Source organism: Castor canadensis, chromosome 2 (assembly GCF_047511655.1).
Source record: "Castor canadensis chromosome 2, mCasCan1.hap1v2, whole genome shotgun sequence".
Classification (NCBI taxonomy): domain Eukaryota; kingdom Metazoa; phylum Chordata; class Mammalia; order Rodentia; family Castoridae; genus Castor; species Castor canadensis.
In genome coordinates, this window is record NC_133387.1 from 106,959,142 (window position 1) to 106,977,793 (window position 18,652).

An 18,652-nucleotide genomic window follows, 5' to 3' on the forward strand; every position below is an offset into this window, starting at 1 on the left:
ATGTTAATTTACAGCAAGTGGATATTTCTAAAATATTCAACTATCTTCCCATTTTAAAACATGTTATAGAAATGAACAAAAAAAAATCCACAAAATTCAAACAAAAGCAAGCAAATGGTGACATTATTCCTTAATATCTTCCAGCATGTCCATTTTTCTTCAACTTTTCACACACCGGTAAGCTTATCAGAAAATTGGTCTATGCTAAGTACTATTATTGCCTTGTCTAATGTATTCCACAGTCTACCAAAATTGCCTCTGTCCATTAAGATTCCACTGTTCATTAAGATTGCTTTAGTGAACTCTTCGTAGCCTGAACCATGGACACTCTTCTATCTCCTTTCCCCCTCAGTTCACTTTCTAATGCACAAGCTTTGTTGACCAGATCTTTTAGTTGAACCAGTCCTGTCTTGTGTGTCACCCCAGTTCCTCTTTCGTCATTTTGGCTACTTAACCACTGTTTGCTGTTAGATTAAACAATAAGTAGAACTCAAATAAAATGGGACTAGAATATAAACCTTTCTGATAACAGAACTGTAGGTGTGATGAATTTAAAAACTGCATAATAATCTGGAGCCAAAAATATCAAATAAGGAAGGAAATTTTTACCAGGAGAAAAAGTAAGATTTCATGATAAAAGTATCACTTTGATATTTTCTTTCCAAAAAGTTGCCTTTAGAAAAGGAATTTAAAGAAATTATCTCCAGTGAATGTATACCATCTCTTTGTGGACTCATACAAGAAACTTAGCAATTACATAAAAGGTTGAGTAAATTCTTGGACATAATTTTTCCTTTTATGTTCACAGTAGACCATGATGCTGACTTTCCTGAAAGTTTTTTCCTAGTTTTTAGTCTAAGTAACTACCAGTTCAAATTAGGGATACCTATGGCTTCAATATGGCAAATATAATAATGAATACTAAGCATATACATTAGCACAGACCTCAGGACCAGCGTTGTACATATGATTATCCATGGGCCTGTTTCCTTTCATATTATAGGCATTTTAAACTCCTGACTATCATAGGCATTTTAAACTCACTTCTACAAATATGACCAAGTTATTCCTCTACATAAATTTGATTTTAAAAGCCTTTCTACTTAAACCTCCAGAGTGAATACAAAAACAATAAGTACATTTAATTCATAATTTTTGCCTACATTTTTAATTTCATGTCCACACACAAGCAAGCTGCCATGTATTATGAATGAACCACACTCACTCTTTCCAGAATTTTGCCTTATTTTATTTCCCATATTGGCACCTTTGTTCATCATTTATGCAGCTCTGGCTTGCTTCAAGTTTCAGTTTTTCTTAATCTTAGTTTAAACTTTTCTATTATTTAACTTTTCTCCAGATCGGTTTTCTCTAGGAAATTTGAACTGCCTCCCTTCTAGCACATCGAATCTATATTGAGTTGGGTAAAATCCCAGATTCTACAATTGCTTAATTAATGGAAAACTTACTCGCTGATGGAGAAATTGCTCATTTACTGATTAGACTTTAAAAATAGTCTACAAACCCATCCAAGGAATATGTTGTATGTTTCTCCCATATTCCTGGTGAGTTAGTTAACTTTCCATCTCTATAACAAGTGCCTGAGAAAATGTTAAAATAAGAAAAGACAAGAAAAGGTGTAGGAAGAGAACAGTGACTACAGTTCATTGTGGATTTATTCTAAATTTAAAGCTAAATTATTGAAACCTCACTAGTTATGCTACAATTTTTGGCACAGACTAACCAAATAATAATGTCTGTGCTTGGTAACTTCATCTTTTGAACTTCCTCTTTCTACAAGATTAAATTGCTGAAATCACCTAGTAATAACTGCATGACATAATCTGGCTACACTAATTCCTTTAACATGATTTTTTCCCTCGCATTTTCAGAGATAAAGTGAATAAGCAGTGTTTCAATAACCATACAGAAGTTATGATTTCACATGCATCTATGGGACTTTGTCAATCAGATCAGTGATATAATTACTTTGTATAAATACAATTAAAGATGCATTATGCAGATGAAATACTGCATTAAAATTAGCAATCATCTTTCTTTTCTAAATATTGTAATTATTAACAATTTGATCTTCTCTGAATCTTCTAGCCTCTCTAGGCTATCACTGGCATATTTCTTACCTCTAAAATGAGGTGAATAATGTTAACTTTCCTATATTCTTGTGAATCCTGGAGGAGCTGTAGAAAGTAGATAAGAAATCATACTGTTTATTATGTAATTTGTTACAGTGGTGAAATTTCTTGTAATACGGATTTGATAATTTCATCTCACTTTCCTCATGTATAAAAGCAACATTATGATACTGACCTCGTAGCATTGCAATGAGAATATTATTATAGAAAGTAAATATTTTAGTGAGCTAATATACTGAAAACATGTCTATTTATTTATCTAAGTTCCCAGTATTTTAATTGATATAACCCTGAATACTTGTATATTTAATGTTTAATAATCACATCAACTTTAAATATAAACATCTATAATAAATGAGAATTCACTATAAGACATATTCTAACATTTTTCTTAAATTGCCATATCTTTCATAAACAAACAAATTAATGTTTAATTAACCATATAAATGATCATTCCATATCACAATAAACACAATGGGCATTATGGCTATAAATTTTGAAGATCACAAATGAAGATGTGTCATATTTTATTAACTCCATGTGGTAATGTTTAAAAAAATGCCTATATTCATAAAAAGTAATATCAACGGGAAAGATATTAATGGCTAAATATTTTAATACTGATTACTGAAAGTATTCATTTAATAACAGCTTGACTTTTTATTTCTCCTTATTTTTGAAAGTAGAGGCTACACAAACCTAAAAATAAGTGCATAGTGTCAAAGCCATAAAGATTTAGTAATTCTGATAACAGTCATGCCTCACATATAATACAACTTAAAGTTTAAATCTTAATTCTCTGGTTAATTGCACATTTTCATACAAAGAAAATGAAGTCCAGCATTTCTCAATGACTTGCTAAGAATTAGCAAGTATGCAATGGCATCATATTGAATCAAAAGTGGTGGAACAACTGGAAGCCATTCTAGGCTATGAAAGCCCTCTAGAAAGATCTGGGAGCTGCCCAATTCATGACATAGTCATAGGAAACACAGGGTAGAGTGTCCCTATAAGAGTCTCATTCGTCACATACAAAGTTTCAGTTAGTTCAAAATATTTTACACTTTTTCCAGACAATCCAGAACATACTCCTAATTTCAAATATATTGTTAATAGCAGTGCTTTAACTCTAAAAAAGTATAATGATCTGAACAGAAAATTCATGTCCTGCACAAATTACATGCCATCCACACTTCAAAATTTCAAAAGGTGTATATATTCTTCACAATGAGATGTATCCCTGCCTCATAGCTGTGACATTCATATATACTTTTGTCTCTATTTCTTCTCAAGCTAATTTGCTGAATATATACTTTGCCATTGCTCCATTTACTATTATTTTAAAGCTCTGTCATATGTATAAAATATCTTATAAATAATCTATTTTGCAAATAGTCCATAACATTTTCATTTTTTAAAGTATCCTTTTCCATTCTTTTTAGAGTGTCTGACTGCTAAGGACACCTTTTATAAAACAAAGTGCAACTGTAGGCTATTTTAAAGCTATTATATAAATATTGAAATCTCATATTCTTCTCAGTGGCTAATTGCTGTGGTTAAGCACAGTGTGCAGTGCACTAATCTCAGGGGAAAATCGACCTGTTGCATATTATAGATAAATGTACTCCCCATTTACTAATGCTAGTTGTAAACTTGTACTATTTATAGATACTCTATTGTGAGGTGAAGAAGATAAAGATGCTCTCATTACTTATGATATTCATGTTATCCAAAATAAAAACATTTACATGAAAATTTAAAATAACATAGTCTTCTATGTGTCAATTAAAATCTGGAGTATCTAAAAAAACCTGCACAAACTACAAGGAAAAAGAAGCACTTCATATTTGGCTGAAAAACATGATAGTGTTTATTTCATGGGATGGAGACAGGAGAGGATGGAGGAGGGGCTCACAGAGAATTACTTACAAAGCTTGAGGAAAAGTAACTCAAACAATTCTAAAAAAATCACTATACAAAAAAAATTAAAAATAGTTGTCTCATCAAGCACAGTGACTCATGCCTGTAATCATAGCATTTTGTGAGACAGAAATTGGGAGGATCATGGCTCAAGCTAGCCTAGGCAAAAAGTCTGTGAGACCCCGTCTCCAATATAAGAAGGTGAGAATAGTGGTGCATACTTGTCTTCCCAACTACCTAGTCCAGGCTGGCCCTAGTCAGGAAAGGGAGACTGTACTTAAAAAGTAACAAAAGCAAAAAGGGCTGGGAGCTTTGCCCCCAAAGTGCAAGGTTCTGAGTTCAACTCAAATACTGCCAGAAAAGGTTTCCAATATTCTTCAACCCTCACTCTCAAATGTTTGCTATGAAAACATGAGTGGTGAATGTGCTGAAGAGCAGAGAAATGAAAGTTAACTCCAACTCAGTTACTGCTGAGACAAGCGGATAAGGAGGAGCAGTAAATTTAAAGGTTTGACTCCTTCTACTGAATTAAATAAGTTGTGGTCTGGACAGAGATCAAATCAAACGTAGGGGGAGATGATAAGAAAACAGAGGAAAGAGCTTGTACTCATTAAATGAAAGAAACTAAAAATAAAATAAATAAAAATGGTATACTTTAATCACAAATAGAAAGCCTACAGAATGGAGAATACATTTGCCAGTTAATAACCTTTAAAGGCATTAATATTCAGAATGTATAAAAAGGTCAAAAATAAATACAATGGTGGAAATTATTCTGTGATCCAAGAATTTGATGCATAGAAAATTGTCCTTTACCAGAAAATCAACAAAAGATATTATTAAGAGTGCAAGATTCCAGAACGTAAATTTAGAGCACAGGATATTCCTGACTTGGAAATGGAAATGTTTTAAGTGATGAACATTTTATTTATTGGCTCACTGACAAAACTTAATTAGGGGAGATATATTAAGGTAGTTGACTGAAGATTTACTGGTTCTCTGTACTGTGGGAGGATATACTGGAGTTTGAACACAGGGCTTCGTGCTTGCTAGGCAGGTGCTCTACTTGAGCCATGCCTCCAGTGCTTTTTGCTGTGCACCACCATAAGCCAGCTATTGGTTGATATGAGGTGGCATTAACTTTTTTGCCCTGCTGTCCTAGAACCATAATCTTCCTGAGTTCAGCCTAACAAGTAGCTACAATTACAAGTGTGAGCCACTGTATCCAGCTGACTTGCTATCTTTTTAAGATATTTGCTCTCCCTTAAATGATCTATAAGTTGAATGTAAACACAAACAAACATCTCAGCAGAAATTTTTGCATGCATTTCCAAGCTAATGTTAGCATTACTTGAAAATTTACATGGCAAAAATAGCCTTTTTAAGACAGAATAATTAAACAGACTGTATCACTGACATAATTATTAGTCACAAGTTATTTTTATCCTTTTAGTGCTTCTATGGTAAAACAAAAGAAATATTATTCAATAAAAGATAAATAAAGACTTTCACATATATGTTCAAAAGTACTGACAAAATGTTAATTAGTAAAATAGTGGTGGAGGAGTCATTTTAATAATAGATGCTAAAACCACTGAAAATTTAGGTGTATGTTATGATCAAACTTATAATTAAGCTGGGCATCAGTGGTTCATGCCTGTAATCCTAGCTACTCAGGAGGCAGAGATCAGGAGGTTCATAATTCAAAGCCAGCCCAAGCAAATATTTTGTGAGACCTCATCTTGAGAAAACCATTCACAAAAAGGGCTGGTGGAGTGGCTCAAGTTGTATGCTCTGAGTTCATGCCCCAGAAACACAAATATATATTTAAATATTTATATACTTAAAATACATAAGTACATAAATTAAAATATATAAAATTATATATATAATATATATATAATTAAAATAATATTTAACTCATACTTTTAAAAATGATTCAAAATGCATCATTTACCTAAATATTGAGGCCAAAGTATTTATTTTAATGAGAAAATACCACCTTAGGAGTTAGATGATTGGGAAGAATCCTCCTGTCATACCACTAACATAAAAAAATCTGCAAGTTCAAAACTTCTCTAAAATCCATGTGAATCATGTGATCATTTGATAGTCAGCTGTACTGAAGTGATAAAAAAAAGCCAGCATCTCTACGAAAAAAATTGGGGGCATACACTGCTGGACATCAGTCAGAAATCACTAACATCTTCAATGAATTTCTAATGGGCAGTTGCTACTGGGCCAGTGAAAGAGTGGAATAATTGGTACCCACCATTATTTGCTTCTCCTTGGTGTCACTACATGCTTCTGAAGGAGATTGTCAAAAGTGCACACAATGCATTCCCCATCATTCAGGCATACATGCCAGGCACTGAACAGAACAGGCTTGAGAAAAAGATAATGGACAGTTGCACTAATCTCAAGATCACTGCATGCCTGCTGTGTGAATGAATGGAAATTTCATACTGAATCCCACTAAATGTGTACAATTAATATGTGTTTTTAGAAAAGATTTGGCATTAGTACATATTGAAACTATCTAATGCTGAGTCTGAGCAACAAACCAAAGAATATTCTTTTGTTCTCCTCTACTAGGCTAACAAACATAAAATGAAATTAATAGCAGCATATGATTGGAATATGAGAAAGAGTATAGAGAGAACTCTAAAATGTAACACAAAATGGAAAACTGAAGGTGAAACTTGTATTGAGACAAAACCTCTGGCAAAGTAGCCCACAGCTGACACATAAATAGTCATACAGGAATATGAGACCTCAGGTGCACTGAAAATAAGCACATAAACAACATATCTGAAACCTAGTTCACTTTCTGGATAAATTAATTAATACGTTAAATTTTTAGTGGACAAGATAGTGGCAGTTAATTAGGTAGAGAAATGAAACAAGTAAGTAAGAATGAAAGCAAAAGGCTAGATACATTGGCAGCGATAAGCAATGGCTTTGAGGGGCTTATGTATGTATTTAAAACAGCCAAAAAAGAGTCAGTAGACTCTTGCAAAGAAATCAAAATAAATCACTCAAATAAAACTAAAATGGGAAAAGTAGTACCAAAAACAGAAAAAATAATTGAAGAATTTTGAGTTATCAAATGACCTAAGATAAATGCAATTGAAAAAAACAAAAAAACAAAGGTTGAAAGAGAGAGAATGTGATAGAGAAACTATTTGAAGAAACAATGACTGTGAACATTAGAAGTTAATGACAGACACAAACTACAGATCAGCAAATTCAGAGAATGAAAAACACACTTTGGCTTGGTACAGTGCCTCACATCTGTAATTCAAGTTACTAGGAGGAGATAGAGATTGGAAAGGTCACAGTTCAAGACCAGATCAGACAAAAAGTTAGTGACACCCAATCTCAATCAATAAACTGGGTATAGTGTCACATGCTAGTGTACTATCTACTCAAAAGGTCATAGACAGAAAGATCACTGTCTGAAGTTGACCCTGGGTTAAAATATAAGACTCTACCTAGAAATAACTAAATCATATAGGGGATGGAGGGATGGCTCCAGAGGTAGAGTGACTGCTAGGCAAGCATGATGGTGAGTTCAAACTCTACTACCACCATATACACATAGACACACATATGCACACACGCACACACACACAAGAATATTTTCAGACTTCTGAGAAATTATATAGGCCAGAGATAATAAAGCAATAATAGAAAGAAAAGAAAAATGTAGTAAAATTGGATTCAATTTTAGTCACAGGAAAATATCTTCAAAATATATAGAAGGAAGAGATTGTATTTGACAAAGACCTGCAATTAGCAATGTACTGTGTGTTAGGCTCACTAATCCCCCACTTCTACTCAAAGATGCTCACTTCCTAATTCTTAGGACCAGTGGATGTTATCATAAGTGGTAAAGATTTGCGTAAGTGATTTAAAGAGCCTGAGATAAAATTATCCTGAATTATGTGGGTGGATTCTACATGTGACAACAATTAACAGAGAAAATGAAAGGTATTATAGCAAATATTAAGGGAACATTTTCAGGTAGAAAGAATATGGTACAATGCAGAAATATCAATCTATACAAATAAATGAAGCATGTTGAAAGTTGAAAATCTATGTCAGTATAGTTTTTTTTTCCTAAAGAGCCTCAGAACTGTGCTAAACCTAGCGTGAAAATTCAGAATGCTGAAGGCTTCTTCTACAAGAAAACTCCTTTGAATACTCTTTTAGAGGGATGCACAAGACCTGCTTCCAATTTCTTGATATCTGACACTTTTTTCTGAATAAAAATTCTATTAAGACTAAAAGATATTTAGAGACTCCCAAGAAGAGGGAGATGGAATGGTGGATTACAGCAACCAGCACATGTATGCATTTCCACGTGTCAAAAATGAAATACTAGGTGCAAGGCTTCAGAGAGGGTGGATGGCATGTAAATGCACAGGATTGCAACAGTAAATAATAGACAGACACAAGTAGTTGAAATCCAGGAATACTGAATTTCAGGTTTTTAAAAGGACCACTGGACACTGAGCACTATGCAAAACAGTAGGGAATGGGGGAATCCCCTTGAATGGGGATTTAAGCAAAGGAGTAGCACTCTGCAAAAATATAGTTTACAACCAAAGATCTGAGAGCCCTGCATCCAGCAGATGCTTGAGAATTGGGCTACATCACTTACTAGAGTGTTCTCTGGTGCTATGATGGGGATCATTTTAAGAGAAGTCTTATAGTGAAATCTTTCTAGTGATAAACTTTTTCCCTCTGTTCTCAATTCTGATCCAAAAAGGGAACTATCAAAACAAAAAAACAAAAGGCAGCAATAGACCCTATTATTATTCATAGATCCTGTAAGCGCTTATTTAGGAAATGTGTATTGCAAGGTCTTCTCTCTGACAGATGCCAAGCTGGATTTGTGAACATAAAGAGCCTCACCTTTTGTCCTTCCTACAGGCAGGCACATTCCCAAGCACATTTTACTATGGTTAGCTTAATGAATCTTCACAACAACCCTTTGGCATTGGTAAAAGTTTTAGAAATAGAAGGGTGAAGACAGAGAGCTTTTAATAAATAATTAGGAAATAAGCACAGAAGGGTAAAATAACTTGTCTGATGCTATGCGTTATAGGTGTCTAAACTCAATTTTCAGTGCACTGTTCATGGGGCAAAGTGATACTCTGGCTAATACTTTCAGTACTGACTGCAAAGATTTGTAATAGATATTTGTTCTCTCCATTGTATCAGTCTCACTAGCTATAAACTAACAGATTTCCTAAAAGTTCAGTATTATAAACAATCTTTTCCATTTTGCTTATGTAATTATTTTTCTCTAATATAAGATTACAGAAATTATGAGTGGTTCTCATACTTATGGAACCTTTTGGTGTGATGCCTGTGTGTATGTGTTCATGGATGTAAAGAAGGAAACAATTATATGAGCATACACATGTGTACAAATGTCTTCAACTGAAAAGCCACTCATAACAGCTCAAGATTCTAAGATAGTGAGAACTCTCAGTGTGTTTGGTTTTCATAAACTCTCTGAAGAATGCCAATGTAATTCCTGTGATAATTTACAGCAGTTGGGATTTCCCCATTGTCAATTTTCCACTTTCAACTCCCAATACCCAGACAAGAGAGTTTATCAATGCAAAAAGGTAGGTTGCTCCCACCTCAGCCCCACCCCGAACAACTTAATCTATTCAGTTTAAAAGAGAAGTAACAATGGGTCCAACATGCCTAAAGTAAGGTCATCACCATCTCCTCCTGTCCTTATGCCTTATGGCTGTAGCTAACTTTGGTAAGTGTGGTGGCAGGCTGTGGCATGGCATATGGACACTAACAGCAATCTTTGGTGTCAGAAGAGTCTGGCTATGAATCCCAGTTTTGTTAGCAAAGCTGCTTCTCCTCTATTTTCTCATTTTTTTAATGAGAAGATTGGATTGTTTCTGTGTTAAATATTTTGAGTCTGTGTTTTAAGTACAAAAAAGACTAACTCATTTTCTGGAATAACCCTCTGTCATTATGAATATCTGTTTATAATTTTGTATTCCTTGGGTTGAAGTCCACCTTGCACAGAGTATTTTTGAGCTGACGTTTACTTGATGTGTATTTGTCTATATTTTGTGTGCAACCTTAAAAAAGATCTTTATATTTAATGATTTTCTTTTATAGGTACTGTATGTTAATTTTATTTTGCTGCCTAACAGTAACAACAAATTTAACAGCTTAAACAATGTACACATAGTATCTCGTGCTTTGTGTGGTTCTCAAGCCTGGAGTTGGCTAGTTGGTTTTCTCTGCGTGAGTGTCCATAGCCTGCTGTCAAGATTTTGACTTCTTTGTGTTTGAGGGCCCAAAATTACTCATGGTTATCATCTGCAGGCTCTTATAAAGTCCTTGAGTTCACTCACAAAATTCCTCAAGGCTCACCAAAGTTGCTCACTATTTTGGCTTTTCCAACAGGTTTGCTTAAGACATCAAGCCATCAATAAGGTCTCTAGCAGTGGTGGAGTGTCTCAAGTGCTAGAGCACCTGCCTAGCAAGCACTGAGGCCCTGAGCTCAAACTCCAATACTACCAAACAATCAAAAATCCAAAGAAGGTATCTAGAGTGTTCTGATGAATGATGAGGATTTGCTTAATGCATTGCAATGTCATGAGGGAGTAACATCCATTCATCAACTCTGGAATAACCTCTCCTGACTACACTCAGAGATGCAACAGAGAAAATGCAGAATTACACAAAGTCATAAAGGGCAGAAGACCAGAAAATTGTGTTTTTCTATAAGGATCATTTTCTTTTAAAATCTACTTTATCACAAGTGGTAATCAGATTATTTGGTCTATTTAATAAAATAATTGCTTTATCTAGAAAGTAGTATTTTATTTTTCTAATTTAAATTTGTTTCTAGGCTGTACACTTTTTCCAATTTTTCTTGCTTCAAATCATTTTACTTTTAAATTATTTTAATTTTCACATTTTTATTTCATCAATTGTACATTTTATCAGTCCTATAATAGATATTCTATATAACAAGCATACTTGACACATGAAAGTCTACAATGAATTAGTACTTTCTTATTTCAAAGTCAAAATAATGACCTTACTGAAATTTAAATCTTGTATGAAACCTTTGTTCTTCAGGTAGCATTGTCATATATGTTTATATATGTTATATCAAGCAAAAATAGATCAACATAAAAAGGAAAGTGCAAAAATCTTTTCTTAACTTACTTGGCTTTGTTTCTCTTATTTGAAATTCATTCCTATTTTAATGTGATCTCATCTGGTACTATTTACTTCTGTATCAAAAGAATTATCCTTTGTCATAAACTCTTGGTATGTTTTGAGATATATATTTTAATTTATGCTTTTCTAAAAATATATGCCTTTGTGATTAATGTGTGCATACAAAATTTCATGCAAATCTGAACTTTTTATAATATTCTACTATTTAGAGATGTATTATCCATATGAATTCACTTGTTATTCATTAAGATGATCATGAAACTCATTTTTATTCTAGATTCCCCCATTGCAGCAAAAATCACTTTTAAATTTTCAATCACTGGTCTTTTCTCTTGAGGGATATTTTCATCTCAATAAACACTATAAAATTTTATGTATGAATAGTCATCACGAAATTAAACCAAGTAAGGAACGCCAAGGGAAATGAGTTAAAATGGGACCTACAGGCTATGATCCTTAGTTAAATAAATTTGGAAATTCATTGCACTACACAGTTAGCCATCAAAGATCACCTAGCATATTCAACCATTTCAGTAAGATATATTTTCCATTACAAGGCACTGGCAAATGTGGGATGAATGAAATAGGATAGAATGATATTTTCTATCAAAAAATAAGTTGTAGTCATTATTAAAATTGCATTTCACACTTTCATTACATATTAGCTTTTCTGCTGAAACCAGGGTTTATATTGACATGAAATTTAAGTGGGTTTAGCACTGTATTTACAGTCTTGTGGCTATGATGCTACCTGATGAGCATAGTTTCTGATGTAATTTTTGTGGTTGAAAAAAAAAAGGTTGCATTTAGTGGGCGATTTTTTTATCATATATAGAATTTTCCAGGTTAAACATCAAAATACTACTATGAAAAAAATAACAGTAATCAATATTAATTCAAGCCTACCTTTTGTCAAATACTATGAAATATTTATGTTGATTAGATTATCAAGTGTGCACTAATATTCTAGCTACTTAATAGTATTATTTCCATTTAAAAGGTGAGAAATGATGCAGAGACATAGCAAGAACATTTTGGAAACACCATAACCAATAAACTTAGTGGTGGGTTTTAAATAGAATCAGTCTGGCTTTAGAGCCTTTTAATGTTAACCTCTGTGCTTAAGTGATGTGAGAATCTGTAAAAAATATAATAATCTCAGCTCCTGAATGATAATCTCTTCAGGATATTTCTTCACAAATTTGCACACCCACTTTAAAAAATGTACTTCTTAATGCATTGAACCATGTGTCTCATTTTAAAGCCATGCTGAGTCACCAAACAAAATTTCTGCCTTTTTAGACCTCAATATCTATCAAAGGAAATAAATACCTAGCTAAAAGTAGTGTAATGTGTACTAACACCTAAGTAACTACAAAGTAATGTAGGGGAGGAAGCACATTTGCTAGAAATTAGGTTCATTTTGAGAAAAGGCAGCACCTTTCTTTTTTCAAGGTTATCAGAAGTTTTGGGAGAATGCAAGAATTAGAGAACTATTACAGAAGTGGAAAAGTAATGGCATAGTGCCGTGAATATTCAAAGTATACTTGGGAAGCAGAAGAGCATTATATGTGACTAGCACATTAAGAAACTGAGCAAGCTGGGATAGGAGGAAATGAGAATCAATTTTCTTAGATGTACATAGCATTGTGTAACATGCTACAATTAAAGTATAATTCCTTGGGATTACAAAACAATGTGATAGACCTGTTTTATTATAAATTGTATAAGTATTTTATAGATTATAAGTCAATATCATTTCTTCAGTCACCATAGAATATGAATTACATATTTGACTCAAGATTATGAAGGTTGTACTTTTACTATGACAATTGAGGATGCACTTAATCTTCTGTATATTTGAGGTTAGATAGCTTTACAGTAGAAACCAAAAATATTAACTGTATGGACTCTAAAAGCCTATCCTTCACCTCAGAGGAATTAAAGAAACTAATCCCTGCTTTAGAAAAATGTGGAAATCATACTCCATTGCACAAGAGGAAGAAAAAGCACATGCATACAGCACCAGCAAAAATAATGCTCAAAAGGAAGTGAAGCATGACTAGTAATACATAAGCATGCACTTATGCAAAATATGTATTACTAATATTTATAAATAAAGCTCAGAAGTAATCAGAATTTTACTGAGTTCCTTAATAGTTATTTTATAGTTTAGTATTGGCATAACTTAGAATTACATAGAGAAAGCATCATCAATTTAATATTTTAAACCTCCTTAGAACAACTCCAACTGAAGAAATTTGATGTGAGGGTTACTTATAAAGTCATTTCTAAAAACCAACTTTAGAGAAAAGCTTTTCTTGGTTTCTGCAGAGATGGTTAACCATTTTTATCTGTATTTCTTGAGAGCTCTTCGCAGCAATATATTTGTTCTGCTTCCTAGTAGGGTAACAGCAGAGGTTATCCCCTAAAAGATAGTACAGAGAAATAAGCAATAATGTGTTTGGGCTCCAAGTGTCTTTCCAGACTATGAAGAAACACTCAGGAATAGCTGCATTATATTTTAAGTCCTTCCACTTCAGGGTGAGGTTGCAAAACAGGCTACAGTGGTCAGAGTGCATGTTAGAGACAGCCAGCGATGGATAGAGAAGCTGAAAAAAGCTGATCATGGCCAAAACTTAAAAAAGGCAAAACCAGAAAGTACATATGATTCAATCAACAACACAAGTCTGTAGCCAGATTCAGGAGATGAAGCCATAGTCAGTACAACAAAGTGTAAATGCAACATGCTCCTAAAGACATCATTCATTCTGGCCATAATATTGTAACTATATTTTATTGTGACCAGATATCTTATTCCAATATTCTGTCTAGTCAAATCAATGACAATCACGTTTTCCATTTTGATTTTCAAGTAAATTCATGCTTTGATTCATGGTCTTTAGATCATTCTAATAAATTATTATCATACATTTTTACTTAAAAATAGAAATTTGTAGTCCTATATTTAATAGATCACAATAGTACTAAAATTATTTCTTGCTTTATTATATAAAGTTATTTTATCATTCCATGTCACTTACTAGTTGAGATTCATATTTTACTGGATATGTTTATGTGAATGTCCACTGAGAAAATATGGTATTTTTATCATTCAGATGACTTGTGCTTTTATCATTTTCATTTCTTTAATGAACTGATTTTCAATTCTTCAAATCATTATAATTTTAGAAAATAGCATTATTCTTCATCATATCCATTGATCATTTAGAGCTAGCTGGTCCTTCTAAAGCAACAAAGATGCCTTTTCTGTATAAATCAAACATGTGTGGAAAAGGTACCTGCTCACCTTTACCTTTCATGTGATTCACTGCCTATAGAATGGATTGATGCATATATGAGGTTCACTGCAGCAAAACACAGCAATCAAAGTTTCAATCATCTCCTTCCTACCTGCTGCAGCAGCACATCCTTCATTTGACTATGAAAAGAAGACACCAGCCACCTGCACAGTCTTGTTCCTAGTAATAAATGATCCTCTCTCCCTTTCTCTTCAGTGTCTTATCTTTTTACAGGTTTTCTGACCCACAATCAAGAAAGAAATACCTAGTAGGATTTATAGGTTCATGACTAGAGTTCCAGTGAAGGAGGTTTATTTCTGAAATCCTAAGACATGAAAAGCATTATAATAAAAAAGAAGATGCATTGCCACAGGTCTACACTGAAGGTGTGAGATCATACTGCAGTGTATTTAACACTGAAGGGTTTATAAAAGAAGTACTTATCTATTCTTATTGATTCATTAGTTTTCCTAACATTTAATTACTGAGCACCTGTGAAGGCCAACAGTGTGTGCATCTTTTCAGTATTTGATTTATACAACCAATCTGTGTTGAAATGACCTGGCATCCTTCTTAAGCCATCTGTGTATCAGTGCAAGGAGGTATTTAAGGACTGTGCATGGGTACACACATGCACAACACACACTGATGATGATAAAGGTGACAGTTGATGCCATCAGCGTCCTACCCACATCTCCTAATATCTTCCTAACTTCCCTTCACTGTTCTTTAATTGACATGAGCGTGCATTTATCCAAGTAGCCAGAACGCATATCTTTTTTTTGTTGAAAGCCATAATCAGAGACCGCTTACTTATCATGACCAAACATTGTTTTTTCTGTTTTAAAATCAATCCCTAGCAGACTTTCACTTGTATCCATCCTTACCTCCTCCTATGATTTTGCTGCAATTCTCAGAAGGAAGACAATACAGATTAAAGTTTTCAAGGTTTCCAATAATTGCTCTTTATGGTTATGTTCATTCATCCAGCTTTGAATGGAGGAATTCTCATTGCCCTCTCCCTTCCAGTAGCTCCATCAACATTTTAGGATCTGTTACCTTGTATCACTTTTAACTGAGGGGTAGTTAAGATAATTATGAGGACCAATCCTCTTGCATAATAAGAAGTACAGACATAAGTAATTATAGGGTTCCTTCATTTAGGATTCAAGCTCTCAGTGATGCGTCAAGTATCAGTCAGGCAAATTCCACAAATGGAACTTCATGGAAGATAAAGATGGATGACTCTTCCAAAATTAAAAAGAAATATAAGCAAAAAAACTAAATTAAGGGCATTTGTGATATGATACATTACTCTTAGCCAAAAGTGGTTATTGTAAGGGGTTTGATTTTTTTAAAAAGGTGAATTTTATTCTTTCTTGATCAATGTGCTATTAAAATAAACTCTCCTTCCTTAACTCTACTACAATAAAGTATAAACAAGAAATACAGTAATTTTTAAAACAAGAGTTAACTGAAAAGCTATAGTTGATAAAATTATAACAAATCACCATGGAAGACAGGAATTAGGTTTGCATTTTTAAAACATAAATGAAGTCATTAAAATTCCAATAAAAAGGCAAGCAGATTTTGTGTGTATGTTGAGTTTAGAGAACAATTCTAAATGATCACAAGATATGCAAGAGGCTGAGTGCTGGCAAAGCAACTCTGAATGAGGAAAATGGAAGATGACTTTCACAGTACCATCAATAAACAATTGAAAGTTCAAAATCTTTTATTCTCTTTTTATTCAGAAAACTGAGAAACAAACCTTGGTTCTTAATGTGATATCCAAAGTATTTTAAAGTAAGGACCTGAGAGCCTTTGCTTTTAGGCAGTATTGATTATAGCAAAAATAGGTTACAATGAATTTAAACATAATATGCTCACCTTTGCACTTAACTACAATAAATATGAAAAAAATGGTATTAAGTTTATAGAAGGCAGAAGAAATAGCAAGATAACAGTAAAGTTTTGTGACCTTAATGAAAAAACAAACCTTGAATTAATCATAACCTAAATATAATATAATAAAAAGAAACTCAGGAAACACATATAACAAAAGAAATTGTTTTTCCTGTAAGTTTATCCCTAAGACAACATTGAAAAGCATACTATGTGAGTGAAGATACTACAGATACTACCTTAAAAATGTTTGACATAAAATGTAAAGGACAATTCACTCCACTCAAAATACGTATTTAATGCCTCCTATGTACCAAACCATTCTAGAGCTTTGAGAAAGCAGTTGTAACAAAGATTGCCTGTCTCATGGAGCCTGCATTCTACTGAGAAATGTGAGAATAAGGATAGAGGGATTGCTGCAGCTTTAACACTTCTCACACTCATAATGTTCTGTTATGGTAAATTATTTTTAATTTAACATGTAATAACATGTTTTAGATGATTGGCTATTATACTCCATCAACTCCAAGGTCAGTCTCATTTTATGCTATGATTTTTATGTTATATTGTCCTAAAATGTAAGTTGTTCACAGTACTTTTGGTTTGTATGTATAATATTTAAAGAGATTCCTCACTTAAAATACATTTTTTTCAAAAAGACAAAACAATCCTCAATCTAAGACACCATAGTTGCCTTTTGAAGCCCTTGACTATGGGATAAAATTAAATTGCTGGTCAAAATAATGATCAATGTATTGGGTAGGTCAAATTCTTTTAGCAGAGGTGAAAATATTTAGAAACTAAATAATTAAACCTTCATATTTTGCAAGAGAAAACAGAAGCCACAAAACAGACTTGCCCATAGATGCACAACAGCTGCTGAGAATACAGCATACATCTCCTGATTCCTGTCTAATGCATTTGGTCACACATCTGTGTAATATGAATTAGTATTCCTCAAGACAACTGTTCTGTAAAATACAGTGTAAAAACTTTTCTCATACTACACTGTTTTTATTCCTTTTTCCTAAGTCATTCTAAACCTCACATACAGTCTAAATCTTTTGATGTTTTAAGAACATCGGAGAAAACGATGCTAGACAATGCTCTGTAAATTGAGTCAATGCCTGTCGCAGAGCAAGTGCCCACTCATTAAATATATGCTGAGGTAATGCATAAGTAGATGTATGATGAATAAAATAGTCTCCAAAATAATACTGTCACAGATAGTTTAATGTCCTTGATGAAATGTTATAAACAAGCATGAAATTTATTCACATAATCTGTTTTATTATAAAACATACAGATTAAATACTAGTTGTCAGGCTCATATAATGACAGTGAAAAATGTCATGAACTACAGAAGAATCAGAAATATATTGAGAAATAGGATTAATTTATATTTTATATTTCTACACCACACCCGACTGAACTGTGATCTTTCAAAACTGGTATTTTGAAACCTCAACCTCCAATGTGATAATATTTGTGAGAAATGTTTTTTTTCCTCTAAGAACCAGACCCCAGTAAATATGTCCTACTTTATTTGCTCCATAAAAAAATAACTGAGTATAAAGAGGAAAAAAAAACAGCCCAACAGATAGAAGGAATGTCTGGACATTAAAAATAATATTATGATGGCTGAAATACAAATAGATTCTGAAATAATAGATGTTTCTGATTATGGTTAATTAGAAGAAATATGAAAAAAGACAACACTAATAAAACAAATACAAACAAATGTAATTTAGAAATAAAAATGTGAGAGATGCACAGTACTTGTAGAAGAAGATAAGCAAGGGTCCACTGGTTATTTTAAAGGACTTCCAGTTTAACTATTTCAAGTCTTAAATAAAAACTACTAATTAAATACATAAACATATAGATGTATATATGCACACACACACACATATATAAGTGTAGGAACCCAATGACTCTCTAGTTTGGAACCAACCATGCATCCATTAGGAGAAAAAGAAAGAATAAGATTATTAAGTACATGTGTGTATATACATATCTAATTATACACATCTAAATATAATTATGTGTATGAATATGACTATTATTATGTCTCATATATTCATATATTTGTATATAAAATCTTATGAATCAGGAAACAGTATCAGTCCAACCAGA

At 33.0% G+C, this 18,652-nt stretch overlaps 1 protein-coding gene across 8 annotated transcripts in view; it reads right to left on the bottom strand.

Annotated features, from left to right (window-relative positions):
- LOC141420747 (ral guanine nucleotide dissociation stimulator-like) overlaps positions 1-18,652 on the bottom strand; it is a 77,934-nt gene that overhangs the window by 29,634 nt on the left and 29,648 nt on the right. The window contains exon 9 of one of the 8 annotated variants that reach the window (XR_012445306.1): positions 2,142-2,198. The exons of the other annotated variants lie outside the window; for them this stretch is intronic. The gene's annotated coding sequence lies outside the window, so the exon portion shown is untranslated. The remainder of the gene's footprint in view (positions 1-2,141; positions 2,199-18,652) is intronic. 8 annotated transcript variants of the gene reach the window in all.